The sequence below is a fragment of the Petaurus breviceps genome, unplaced genomic scaffold (genome assembly GCF_028583685.1).
Source record: "Petaurus breviceps papuanus isolate PSGF00001 unplaced genomic scaffold, PetGlider_PUasm1.0 90667, whole genome shotgun sequence".
Taxonomy (NCBI): Eukaryota; Metazoa; Chordata; class Mammalia; order Diprotodontia; family Petauridae; genus Petaurus; species Petaurus breviceps.
In genome coordinates this window covers 3,839,088-3,852,943 of record NW_027187302.1, presented here as the reverse complement: position 1 = coordinate 3,852,943, position 13,856 = coordinate 3,839,088, and the positions used below count along the sequence as shown (strand labels likewise).

Below are 13,856 nucleotides of genomic sequence, written 5' to 3'. Positions count from 1 at the left end.
CAGCATTTTCTCTGCAACTAATAATCTTAAAGCTATTTGGAACACTGAAGGGTTGAATGATTTGCCCAGATCACACCACCAGTATCTGTGAGAAGAAAGATCTAAATTCAGTCTTCTTATCAACCAGGCCAGTTCCCTTTTATGCCAGCCTCTTGAAAGAAACATTTAGCACTATTGTGAACTGACCCTCCAAGGCTGTGATAGTAGGATTTGGCAACCTCTTATATATGAGGTAAGAGAAATATAAGACTTAAGGATGCTGAGATTTCGCACTGGGATGACTGGGAAGACATAGTTCCATAAAAGAAAAAGGGAAGTTAGGAGAAAAAATGTTTTCCATTTTTTTCTTTTTTATTATGTTCTTTTTAAAATTTTTAATTTGTGGGATAAAATGAGAATTTCCATAACATTATAATTTTCAAAAATGATTGCACGTGAAACTGCAAATCTACTATGTACAACTTGATATTCTTTTAAGATATATAACAAAATTATCATGTATAAAAAAAGAAAGTATCACTGACTCTGAAGGAATTTCCAAGAGAATTGCTCTAAAAATGCTTGGGGCAACAGGAGCATCCTTGAAAAAGATGCTCAGCCTCCTCCAGGTACTACTTTAAAGAAAATATTCATTTTGATGTATCAATTCTTAGATGTTTTTAAAGTCACCCTTATTGCTTTATTTCTCCTTTTATAAGTATGCATCTGTCCTTCCCACTGCTATCCCCATTAAACAGCAACAATGAATGAATAGATAAAACCCTCATGACGAATATGTTTAGTCCAATAAAATAAATTCCCACATTGGTTATATCCAAAAATGTAAGTCTCGTTCAATCTTTTTAGTCTACCACTTTTCTGGAAGTGAGTAGTGTGCTTTATCATTAGTCCTCCATAGTTTTCATTGCACTGATCAGAGTTCTAAAGTCTTTCAAGGTTCTTTTTTTCTCTGTAATTTCATTACCTTATAAATTAATCTCATTTTGAATTTTGAATTCTCTCATGTTCACGGGTTCCCATATAACCCAAAGGGGAAAGAGACAGTGATTTTCAAACTCATCTATCATCATGTAGGCCTGGGACATATGAACCCACATAGCATCACTGCTACCATGACTGATTAAAATGAGTTCTGCTATCATAGGAACTCCAAATAATGAATGCAGGGAAAGAATTCAAATCTCCATTTTATATGCCAATAGTTAGAAAATCAGCGACCTTGACTCAAGCCATACCAGCTGAGCCAGAACAAAGTACTTACCATTACTTTGTTCAAGCAACCATTCTGAATAATCCAACTAAAGACATTTCATTTCTTTGCTGAATTATCTAACTGGTCAACCTTCAATTCCTCTAGATCATTATGATAGCCTCACATTGTCTTGACTGGAGAGGCACTGCCAAATAATATGGAATGGAAGCCCCAAATCCCCTTATTTACCACATCCAATGTAATGACTGACTTGACTGCCCATTCCCATATCTCTCCAGCTGGAACCACTCAGTGTCCTATAGACCTGAACCTGCCATAGGTCTTAGAGCCAATCTTCTTCTAGATAAGGGAGATATAAAGACTCTTAGATCAATTGTGTAGGCAGTTTAAAACAATTCAAATTCTTTCTTCCTTGAACTTGGACCAATTGAGATTTCATCTTGTATTTTGTGATAGAGAGCCCTCCTGGCATTTTTTTACCTAGTACCTAAAGGTCCTTTTCCTCTATGCCTAAGTTCCAATTTTGGTACCCTGGCCTCCAGTTCCATGAGGACTGGGACCCTGCCATGTTTTCACCCATTCTTTGGGGAACTGAGGCCTTGCTCTAAACCCCAGTCCCCATGTCTTAGTCCCCACTGCTTCTCCAAATTTCTTCTGAGGTTAAGCTCTTGGCCACCATAATACTAATCTACTGTGGAAGACCTCTGCCTCTAATGCATTAATCACTATTTGACCACCCTCTTTTTTTTTAGCAATTGGGGTTAAGTAACTTGCTCAGGGTTACACAGCCAGGTGTTTCTGGGTGGGTGCTAAGTGTCTGAGCGCAGGATTCGATCTCCAGGTCTTCTCAACACTGGAGCCGGTGCTCTTACACGCTGTGCTACCTGGCCACCCCTGTTTGACCACCTTTTATCTGAGCCTCAGTTTCCTCACCTGTAAAATGAAAACATTGTATTAGGTTACAACTAAATTCCCTTCTAGCTAACTCAGATGTTTTTTTCTGATAGCTATGCTACCAGATTCATTTTCATTATCTTGATCTTGTGTCACCTCCCTTTTGAATTGTTGAAACTCCAACTACAATTCAAAAAAGTGTCTTCATCAGTGTATCTCAGTTAGTCCTCAATCACTGCAACCTTCTACCAGACCAGTTGGAGGGATATGGGAATGAAGAACCAAGTCAGTCATTACACTGGATGAGATGGTAGATATGAGGCGTTTGGGCTCCCATTCCTGACTATCAAGCTTCCAGAAGCCCATACTTTGTACCAAGATCTCAGAAGTTGATGCAATATCACTAGCTGTGTAGTCTTCAGAGTGTTGTTTTCCCTCTATGGGATTCAATTTCTCCATTTGTACAATGAGATGTTTCACTAGGTGACCTTTAAGAACTTTTAGAGAAGTCAGTCTATGTTCTATCTATGATAATCTGAGCAAGAAGTTTGTGGGACTGTTTTCTTTAGTAGGAAGAGAAAAGGATAATTGTTTCTCTAACCCTGCCCAGTCAAATGGGGGCATATTTAGGCTTAATCTTGGCAGAAGTTCTTGACTATTAGAAGTGTCCATGGGTGGAATTGGATGCTGCCAATTATCCCTCATTGGATGTCTTCCAATATCCTGGGCTCTGCAGCAGGGTGAGCACAGCATGGAGGCAACTGCTGTGAACCACCACCCACCAGCTGAGAAATTCACCCAGGTGCCTTCTGGAATGCTTAAGTGTTGACAGTTATAGAAGAGAAGCAAGAAGAGGAAAAGGTGGAGGTCTTGGTAATCTTTCAGAGAAAAGTTGCCTCTTTCTCTTCCTAACTGATGAGATCAGTCAATCAACAGATTCAGCTATGTCTTATACTCCAGGAATTGACAGTGACCCAGCCCACTTGGCTCAACACATCTCTCCTAATATCCAAAAGATCACATAATGTTCTGGGAAATAAATAATTCAATAGTTTTCTTAAATTTTATTAATCCTCTAGTTTTCATTATTTATTATTTAGTATTTAATTGGGGATTTTCAATTTTTTCTTTTTCTAGATTTTTCAGTTGCCTATCCAATTTATTGACCTCCATTTTATTTATGTATGCATTCAGGGAGATAAAACTTCTCCTAAGAACTACTTTTTTTGCATCCCACAAGTTTTGGTATTTGTCTCATTATTGTCATTCTCTTGAATGAAGTTACTTATTGTTTCTATAATTTCTTGTTTGACCCACTCATTTTTTAGGATTAAGTTATTTAGTTTCCAATTAGTTTTTAGTCTATCCTTCCATGGCCCTTTATTACATATAATTTTTGTTGCATCATGATCTGAGAAGGATCCATTTAATATTTCTGCCTTTCTGCACTTAATTGTGAGGTTTTTATGCCCTAGTACATGGTAAATTTTTGTGTATGTGCCATGTACCAATGAGAAGAAGGTATATTCCTTTTTGTTCCCATTCAATTTTCTCCAGAGGTCTACCATATCTATCTTCTCTAAGATTCTATTTACCTCCTTAACTTTTTTTTAATGCTTTATCAACTTCTGGTTTACATCATTCATTTCCACCAGGTTTTGAGTTACAAATTTTTCTCCTGATTTTCCCCTACCCACCACCTCAAAATAGCAGTCCCACAGGATATCCCCTCCTCCAATCTGCTCTCTCTCATATCTTCTCCCATACCACCTTCGACTCTTCCCGTAGGGCCTTAACTTCTTCCCTTTTTATTTTGAAGTTAGAATTATCAAGTTCAGAGAGGGGGAGATTGAATTCCCTCACTAGTATAGTTTTGCTGTCTATTTCTTCCTCTCCCTCCCCTCTTATCCTCTATTATAATAGGTTTTATTTCTCTTCTTGATAGAATACTATACTTAACAGATTATGTTATTCCCTCCTTATACCAGAACCAATGAAGGCAAAGCTCATATAATGTTCATCTCTCTCCCTTTTTTCCCTCTACTATAATATTTTTATGCCTCTTTGTGTGGCATAATTTACCCCCTTTTTTTTTAAGCAATCGGGGTTAAGTAACTTGCTCAAGGTTACACGGCCAGTTATTTCTGGGTGTGGTGCTGAGTATCTGAGCCCGGATTTGATCCAGGTCATCCCGACACTGGAGCTGGTGCTCTTACTCGCTGAGCCACCTGGCTGCCCCTATAATTTACCCTTTTATGCTTCATTCTTCCTCTTCTTCCACTGCCGTCCCTTTGCAGCCCTTAATAAGTTTTTTTTAATCATCACTTTGCTTAATTTATACCCACACCCTCTACTTATCTATATCCCTTTTATATGTTGCCATAAGTATAGAATGCTCAATATTAACAGGTATCAGCTTCCCATATAGGGATGTAAACAGTTTGTTCTTATTAAATAACAAGTTGTATGTTTGTGTGTTTTCCCTGTTTCCCTTTCTATATCTCTCTTGAGTCTTGTAATTGGAGGTTGAATTTTCCATTGAGCTCTGGCTTTTTCATCAGGAAGGTCTGGAAGTCCATTATATCATTGAATGTCCATCACCTTGCCTGGAAGATTATGCTCAGTTTAGCTGGATAGCTGATCCTTGGTAGTAACCTGAGCTCTTTTGCCTTGCAAAATATCACTCCAGTCCCTCTGATCTTTCAATGTACAAGCTTCCAGATTCTGTGCAATCCTCACTGTAGTTTCATGATACTTGAATTGTTTCTTTCTGGCTGCTTGTAGTATTTTCTTCTTCACCTGATAGTTCTGGAATTTGGCTACAAGATTTAGGGGACTTTTCAATTTGGTATCTCTTTCAGGAGGTGTTCAGTGGATTCTCTTGATTTCTATTATACCCTCTGGTTGTAGGATCTCAGGGCAGTTTTCCTTGATGATATATTATTCATTTTATCTTCTACGTCTCTTACCGTGTTTCCCCAATAATAAGACCTATCCTGAAAATAAGCCCTCCCCTTACTGTGTAAGATTCCTGTAAAATAAGCCCTCCCCCGAAAATAAGCCCTATTGAGATTGCTACTGTAGTGAAGGTGATCCCCTGCGCTACATGCTACATTATGGTACCCTCTGTATGCACCATCCCCCCCGGGTGAAACGCACGCCACGCTCCGAGCTGCATCCAATCAGAGCTGCAGCAGTGAGCGGTCATCCTGTTCTTCCCCAGTGATTTGCTTGCTGGCACCATTGAGAGCAGTGCCGCGGAGGAGAGCTGAGGCAGGACAACATAAGCCCTCCCCTGAAAATAAGCCCTCTGGTGTTTTTCTTTCCAAAAAAATTAATAAGACAGTGTCTTATTATCGGGGAAACACGGTATTTGGCTTTCAAAATTCTTTTTGAGCTCATCTAAGAATGCTTTCTGTGCTTGAGACCAGTTCCTATTCTCTGTTGAGGCTTCAGCTTCAATACTGTCTCCTTTTGAATTTGGTTCCTCCCTCTCACAATAACAGGATTTCAGAGCTTTTGTCTTTGCAGTCTATTTTTCACCCATTTTGAGGTAGGGCCTTAGCCAAGCCCTTCCTCTAGGGCTCCCAAGCCTTTGCTGTTTAAAATTTTGCTCTGGGGCAATAATTACTATGTTTTCAGGGTCAGGCAGGGGATCAGAGCAGCTGGGGCTCACTCTGCCATCCTGATCCCTGTAAGTTCAGACAGGTGCTTTTTAAATTTCCAGGCTGTGGGTTGGTAGTCCCCGGGGAAGCTGCTGCCACTGCTGAAGGCCCTGCATTTGTCTCTTACCCAGCTTCATCAGATCCCGGCCCTGAAGTGATAGGCCTGGGGATGGTCCTTGCAGTTGGTAGATCAACTTGCCACCATGTTGACCAGGCTTTATCCAGGCCTCCACATGCCACCCCCCACATCATCTAGGCCTTGCCCTTCTATTTTGCTTTTAGTTGTGTTTTTCTTTTTTGATTTGTTGCTTTTCTAGTTTTTTTTTTTATTTTATTCCCAATTCATCAGTCTGTTCTTTTTTTTCTTTTGTGGTGGAATATGTGTCAAGATAATTTAAAAAGGAGAAGAATGTAAGTGACCTTAATACTTATTTGATCTAACCTTTTACCTTAAGAAATAGTCCCATTCATAACATTTTTGAGAGGTATTTATCCAACCTCCACTTCAATACATTTATTTCTTTACTGGGGGAATTAATGCCACCATAGGAGATTTCTAATTGTTACTCCCTCTGCCCCACCCTTATGTTGAGCCAAAATTTGCTTCTTTAGTACTTCCACCCATTTTTCTTACTTCTGTTCTGTATAGCCACCAGAAATGTTTAATAATTCTCTTCTAAATCAGAGTCCTTCAAATATTGGAAGAAAGTCATCATGGTGACACTGATTCTTCAGTTTTTTAGGACTAAATATCCCTTCAAATATTTGACATACAATATGGTTTATATCATTCACCTACCTCACTGCCTTCTTCAGAACACATTTGCCTAACAAATATTCCACTTAAATTGTGGTACCAGAATTGAACATACTACTTTCAAAATATTCAGACCAGAGAGTAGAATAGAGTGAGACAATTATACATCCTTCATATATTTACTATAATTTTATAAATATAGCCTATAATTAAATCAGATATTTTATTAACTATATTATATTGTTGGACCATATTGAGATTGCAGTCAGCCAAAGGCCAAAGGTATTTTACAGAGGACCTGTCATCAAGTTACTTTTTTTTTAACCATACCCTATTTGTTCAATTAATCTTTTGCACCTAGATGGAGCACTTAAAATTTATCCTTATTAAATTCCATTGTGTTGCTTTAGCCCATCATTTCATATTATTAATATAATTTTAATTATGATATTAGCCAGATTAAATCCTGACTAGTTTGTGTCACTGACAAATTAGATGAGCATAATTGTTATTATGCTTTCATTCAAGTTGGTGATAAAATCCTTGAAAAGGAAAGTGTTAAAGAGAGAGCTTTGGAACACTACACTAAAGATTTACCTATATATTGACATTTATTTCTTATTTGTCCCATGTTCCATATAGTTTTTCAACAAGCTACAATCCACCTAACTGTGTTTTATTTTTATCTAGTCTCTTTATCTTGTCCAGAGGATATCATAAAAGATTTTGTCAAATTCTTTGCTTAATCCCAGATACAACATGTACATGACATTTCCCTGATCTATCTGTCTAGCAACTCTATTGCAAAAGAAAATGAGGTTAATTGGAAAAGATTTGCTTTTATGCTCTTAACCTCTCTGGTCTTCAGTTTCCTTAGATATAAAGTGTAAAAATGAACTAAAATGATCACTTCTAAGGTCCCCTCAGGTCTTCATATTCCTTGAGCTTATTCACTGCAATGGGAACAAATGAGAAATTTGACTAGATTATTTTCCACTTTAATTTGCTCATTTGGCATCATATATAGGTAGGCTAAGGGTTCCTATCATGTTTTTTTTTTCTTCTTTAACACATATGTGAGACCTTTGTATTTTGCCTCCTGTTCTTTCTGGTAACAGGACATTCTTTTCAAATTAAGCCGTCACAGCTAAGATTAAAACCTACTGAGGCTTTCATTATGCCAAGATCACATTTAGCTTTTTGGTGAATCAAGCTAGTTAATGTAAAAACAAAATGTTATATTTGTTATATGTTATGTAAATGTATATGCTATGTAAATAACATATTATATATGTTCATTGGAATTACAGTTTAAAACATTCTTTCCTTAAATACAACAAATGTGATTAATAGGCATATCCTATGTTGCCACGTTGCCATATAATGTTACCACAATCCTTGAGAATTTCTTGAAGGATGATTTATAGGTTGTTTTTTTGATAATGGCTTTCAGGTAGTCCAATAATTTTAAAATTATCTCTCCTGGATCTATTTTCCAAGTCAGTGTTTTTTCCAATGAGATATTTTACATTGCCTTCTATTTTTTCATTTGTTTGTATCATTTGATAGTATTTTGATTTCTCATAAAGTCATTAGCTTCTACTTGCTCCAATCTAATTCTGAAGGAATTATTCTCTTCAGTGAGCTTTTGAAATTCTTTTTCCATCTGGCAAATTTGGTTTTTTAAAGTATTCTCCTCATTGGCTTTGTGAGCCTCTTTTGCCATTTGAGTTAATCTATTTTTAAGGTGTTATTTTCTTCAGTCCGATTGTTGACTCTGTTTTCATGATATTCTTGTATCATTCTCATTCCTCTTCCCAATTTTTTCTGCATTTCTCTTACTTGATTTTCAAAATCCTTCTTGAGCTCCTCCATGACCTGTAATCAATTCATATTTTTCTTGGGAGCTTTTGCTGCAGGAGTTCTGACTTCCTTGCCTTCCTCCCATTCCATGCTTTGATTCTTTTTGTCCGCCAAAAAGGAATCTAAAGTAGGATTGCTGTGCTTGCTTTGCTTCCTTTGCTTGCTCATGTTGCCACTCAATTACTTGACTTTTGAGCTCTTTGCAACAGTAGAACTCTGCTACCAGTGGGGAGAGCTTTGTCCCAAATTGCTGGGGTTTTTGAATTTGCCAGAGCTATCAGGGGGGTGCTGTCTCTACAGCCCCCACAAGCTCTGGCTCACTGATCACACAACTCAGGACTACCACTCAAGACTGTGATCCAGATCCAGGCAAGTTAAAGCAATAACAATTATCCTCTGAATGTTCTCTCAGATCCCTTATGATCTGCAGGCCAGGAGCTCTGGAGCAGCCACATGGAGGTGGCTGCATGGCTGTCACTCCTCTGCAGCTTCTTGCTCTTTGGGAAGAGGCCAGACTGTGCCTCCATCCCCTCCCTCCCCCCCCCCCCAGTTCCAACAGAGTTCTACACTGATGTTTTACTTTTTCTTTGGCATTTATGGTTTGAAATTTCTGGAAACCACCACAGCTGCTGGCAATCCACTCTCCAGAAGTCCACTCTATCTGCTGCTGATTCAGGGCTGCCCTGGGGCTAAAACTGTAGGCCCACTTGGGGCTGGGCTCAGCTCCCAGCATGCTGTGATGGACCCTTCCTGCCAGCATGCCAGGCTGCCTTCAGTGGGAGATTTGTTTCTATCTGTCACTTTGTGGGTTCTGTAGCTCCAAAATTTGTTTAGAGTCATATTTTATAGGTATTTTACTGGGTTATGGGGGAGCTCATGGAATTTTCCTTCTTCTATGCCAGTGTTGCCACAATCAACACAATCTCACAATAATGGTATAAATAATGATATTAATACATTATAATAAAAGTCTGCTAAATGTTATAAATGCTGACTAACTTCCCCACAGATTCCTTGAGAAATTCCCTCTCTTTGAATGGTGATGTACCTTGCCAATTAGAAATTTTTTTAAAGGCAGTCCCAGAGAAGGTGCCTACTTCTCCCTATATAAGAGGAGAGAGGAGAATTCCCATTCTGGTATGTCTCTTATATGTTTATCTCTCCCTTCTCCTTTCTCAATTCATAATCATCCCCTCTCATTTTTTATCTCTCATCTTTTCCTTCTCATCTACTCTTATTTCAAGATATTATATTCTGAATTTTGACTTTGGGAACCTATTTTCCCTCTTGCATCATTATTTAGACCAACTTTGTGCTTCTATGGATCTAATGAACAACATACACAGGGTATGTTTATATCCTCATTAATGAATCCATGCCTTGCAGTGGTGTCAATGACAAGTTCTGTTGCACCCCAAAGGGAAAGGAATGACAAAACCCATCTAAGGGAGGACACCTGGTATTAAGCCTCTGTTCTGGCTAATTCTGTTGACATATATTCTGTTTGGGATACTTGCTTTCAAGATAGGACTATTATGAGAACTTCCTTTTGTTTATTTTCCCTTCTTTTCAAGTTGTGTAAACAATGCTAAAAAGTAATTCCCTGGTCCATTATTTACAATGACTGGCTCAACAGAATTCTTGTGTGTTAAGTGACTTAGAGACTGCAATAATAGAATCATAGACTTATCAGTTAATCATCAAGCATGTATTATGTGCATACTATGTGCAGATACTGAGATGGATTCTATATCTATATTTGCATACATGAGTTCTATATCTATATTTACATATTTACATACATACACACACACACACACACACACACACACACACACATATATATATAGGTAGAGATAAGGAAGCAGTGTACTCAAAGCATGTGGGACAGCCAGTTCCATCTTTGGGTAAATGACCAGAGATGGAAGATGAATGTCTTCATGAGTGAGGAACAGAATAGAGTACAGATTGGCTATATCACAGAGTATACAAAAGGAACTAATATCCAGTGAAGTTACAAAGATATGATGGGACCAGATTGGAAAGGGCCTTAAAAGCTTTACAGAGGCATTTGTATTTTATCCCAAAAGCAATAGGAAGCCACTGGTGTTGATTGATGGTCAGATCTGCATTAAGAGAATTACTTTGATACTTGTATGGAGCATGCACTAGAATGGGAAAGATATGAGATAAGAAGATATGAATTAGGCGACTGTTGCAGTAACCTAGGTAAGAAATACCTCATAGGTTAGCTACGTCACTCTTTACCCAAATCTTGACACTTTCTTCTTCTTCTTCTACTTCTTCTTCTCCTCCTCCTCCTCCTCCTCCTTCTCCTCCTCCTCCTCCTCCTCCTCCTCTTCCTTCTCCTCCTCCTCCATCTTTTTCATCTTCATCTTCTTCTACAACTTATATTACATTTATTTTGGCTGCATAGTTACATTTCACTAAATCAATTAATTTTATTTGGTTCCATTTAAAGTCTCATAGCTTGTCAAGTAAACAGTGCATTCACTGTTAAACTGCCTTACAAGAACATTATCAAATATAGAATTAGAATAGAAAGAGTCTACAATATTTCAGATAATTGCTTGTGGATTCATTGGTGAAACATTCGATCTCCATTCCAACTAAGGATGGCAGAAAATGGCACAAATGAGAAAGAGCAAAACAATTAAACCAGGACAGAAGAGATAGTCAGAGTCTTAAGGTTCAGTCTTGGGCTGACATTGACAGCACATGATCTTGATGCACAAGCAACCATAATTTCCTCCCTACCACAAGGGACCAAGGGAAAGCTATAAGAATCCCAAGCTATATGCTCAGAGGGAAGGAATAAAATATTCACAGCAGAAGTTTTCTCTCTTTTTAGTCTATTGAAGAAACAGTTCATGTTACTCAGTACCAAATCTTCTTTGATGAACCCCATTTACTTCATGAGGTGGTGGGGGTGGGGTGGGGTGGTGATGGCACATGAGGAGTAATCAGTAGTTTCTGTTTGCTACTTTTGTTTGGCCTTTATCAAGATGCTGGAGCATTTTTCTCTCCAGAAGCAGTCAAGGATTGAGCTAAGCAAACTAGCCAGTGTATTAGTTAATGATGGCAATTTTGATCCATGATAATCACTCCCCTGCCAGATATGATGTAAGTAAACCCACCCAAAAACGTGGGTTGCTGTTTTCATTGGAGTCAGTCATACAATAAATTGAGCTCTCTGGAATCCAAAAATGACCATCTATAGCATTTTCACAATTTTTTCTCCAAATGCACAGTAAACATTTACAAAGACTACACTTTTCCAGATAGAGTGAAGAGCCAAATACAGCCTACATAATCACCACTGCTCTTCATTGTGGAGGTCTTTAGCATGCACACACACATTTAAAGTATGAGACAAATTAAGAATGTGCCCATATACTGTTTTTCTGTGTTAATACAGGTATCAGAAGAATGAATCATCCAAGAAAGGGCAAATGCAAACAAAAGCTAGCATCTTATGCCTTGAACTAAGCAGCAGAGATATGATAACTAATTCTTTAAATTACTTGACAATATTTCCTCCACTAGTCACAACAGAAATAAAAATTAGATATTTTCCTTGGACCTAGAGAAATTTAGGCATGAGTATGTAAAGCAATAGAGATGTATACATGACACAAAAGTTTTTAACAAAAACTAACAGTTAAATTATGGGCTTATAAAGTAAATTTGAATACAGACAAAAATTCAGTAACTACTAAATTGAAGGATAGGACAACAGAAAAATTTAGAAAACATTTCAATATTAGAAAATGAACCAAAGGAAACTTCCCCTCAAATAAAAATGGTAAAGTACGGAAATTGTCATTTACTCAACAGATAAATGATAAAATGATAAAAACTATAATTAGAGGAATTTTCCTACATAATTTAGATGATGTAGTGCAACATTGTCCTCCTTTTATTTTTTCCCAAAGATCCTCAAATGGTGACTCCAATAATCACCAATCCAATTACAACAATAAAAATTATGATGTACAGAGTTTTGGGGAGACTTGCACTGATAATCCACAACCCTTGATAGTTGCTGGTTTGCTTGCTAGATATGTACCTTAGTATATTCTACAATGGCTTGTGTGCTATCATATCTCCTTGTTCATGAATCATCATTCCTAAATCCTTAATTCATTTATATCCATAATATCAGCTTCAAGTTGCCTAATGAAAGATTCTCTCTCTTGAATAAGATGGAGATCATCTTCTGTAATATCTTTATCCTGCAGCTGAACTTAAGGTTGGGTTTGACTTTTCTAAGACACAAGATTCCCATTTTTAGAACTATCTTCAGGGAAACCACCAGAGACCCTGCAACTTCTTCTTTATTATGGCAACAAAATCTTTCTGTTTTTCAGCACCTTGTCTTTGGATCTTCTGGAAGTTTCTTAGTAAAGCTGTGAATTCAGCAACTTAGGTGATCTTTCTGTATTTTCCTTTGATTCTGTTCACTTCCAGTGGGGGGCAGAGATCCAAACTCCTTTGTGTATTTATCTGTTTCTTTGGTAAGCTTGTTTGTATACTGTTGCTTCTGGTGCAGTTGTGGCCTTAATTCAGGAGAGTTTCAAGGTATTCCCAATTAATCAAAGACCTTTGTATTTCCCCAGAACATTGTGTGATTTTCTGGATATTAGAAGAGGTGTGTTGAGCCAAGTGGGCTGGGTCACTATCAATTCCTGGAGTATAAGACATAGCTGAATCTGTTGATTGACTGATCTTATCAGTTAGGAAGAGAAAGAGGCAACCTTTTCTCTAAAAGATTACCAAGACCTCCACCTTTTCCTCTTCTTGCTTCTCTTCTATAACTGTCAACCCTTAAGCATTCCGGAAGGTACCTGGGTGAAATTCTCAGCTGGTGGGTGGTGGTTCACAGCAGTTGCCTCCATGCTGTGCTCACCCTGCTGCAGAGCCCAGGATGTTGGAAGACATCCAATGAGGGATAATTGGCAGCATCCAATTCCACCCATGGACACTTCTAATAGTCAAGAACTTCTGCCAAGATTAAGCCTAAATATGCCCCCATTTGACTGGGCAGGGTTAGAGAAACAATTATCCTTTTCTTTTCCTACAAAAGAAAACTAGTCCCACAAACTTCTTGCTCATATTATCATAGATGGAACATAGTCTGACATCTCTAAAAGTCCTTAAAGGTCACCTAGTGAAACATCTCATTGTACAAATGGGGAAACTGAATCCTGTAGAGTGAAAACAACACTCTGAAGACTACACAGCTAGTGATATTGTATCAACTTCTGAGGCCTTGGTACAAAGTATGGGCTTCTGGAAGCTTGATAGTCAGGAATGGGAGCCCAAACCCCTCATAACTACCATCTCATCCAGTGTAATGACTGACTTGGTTCTTCATTCCCATATCCCTCCAACTGGTCTGGTAGAAGGTTGCAGTGATTGAGGACTAACTGAGATACACTGA

General features: G+C 38.0%; 1 pseudogene; it reads right to left on the bottom strand.

The window, feature by feature from the left end:
• Positions 1-11,585: 11,585 nt before the first annotated feature.
• Positions 11,586-13,117, bottom strand: LOC138143867 (syntaxin-7 pseudogene; annotated as a pseudogene).
• Positions 13,118-13,856: the final 739 nt, after the last annotated feature.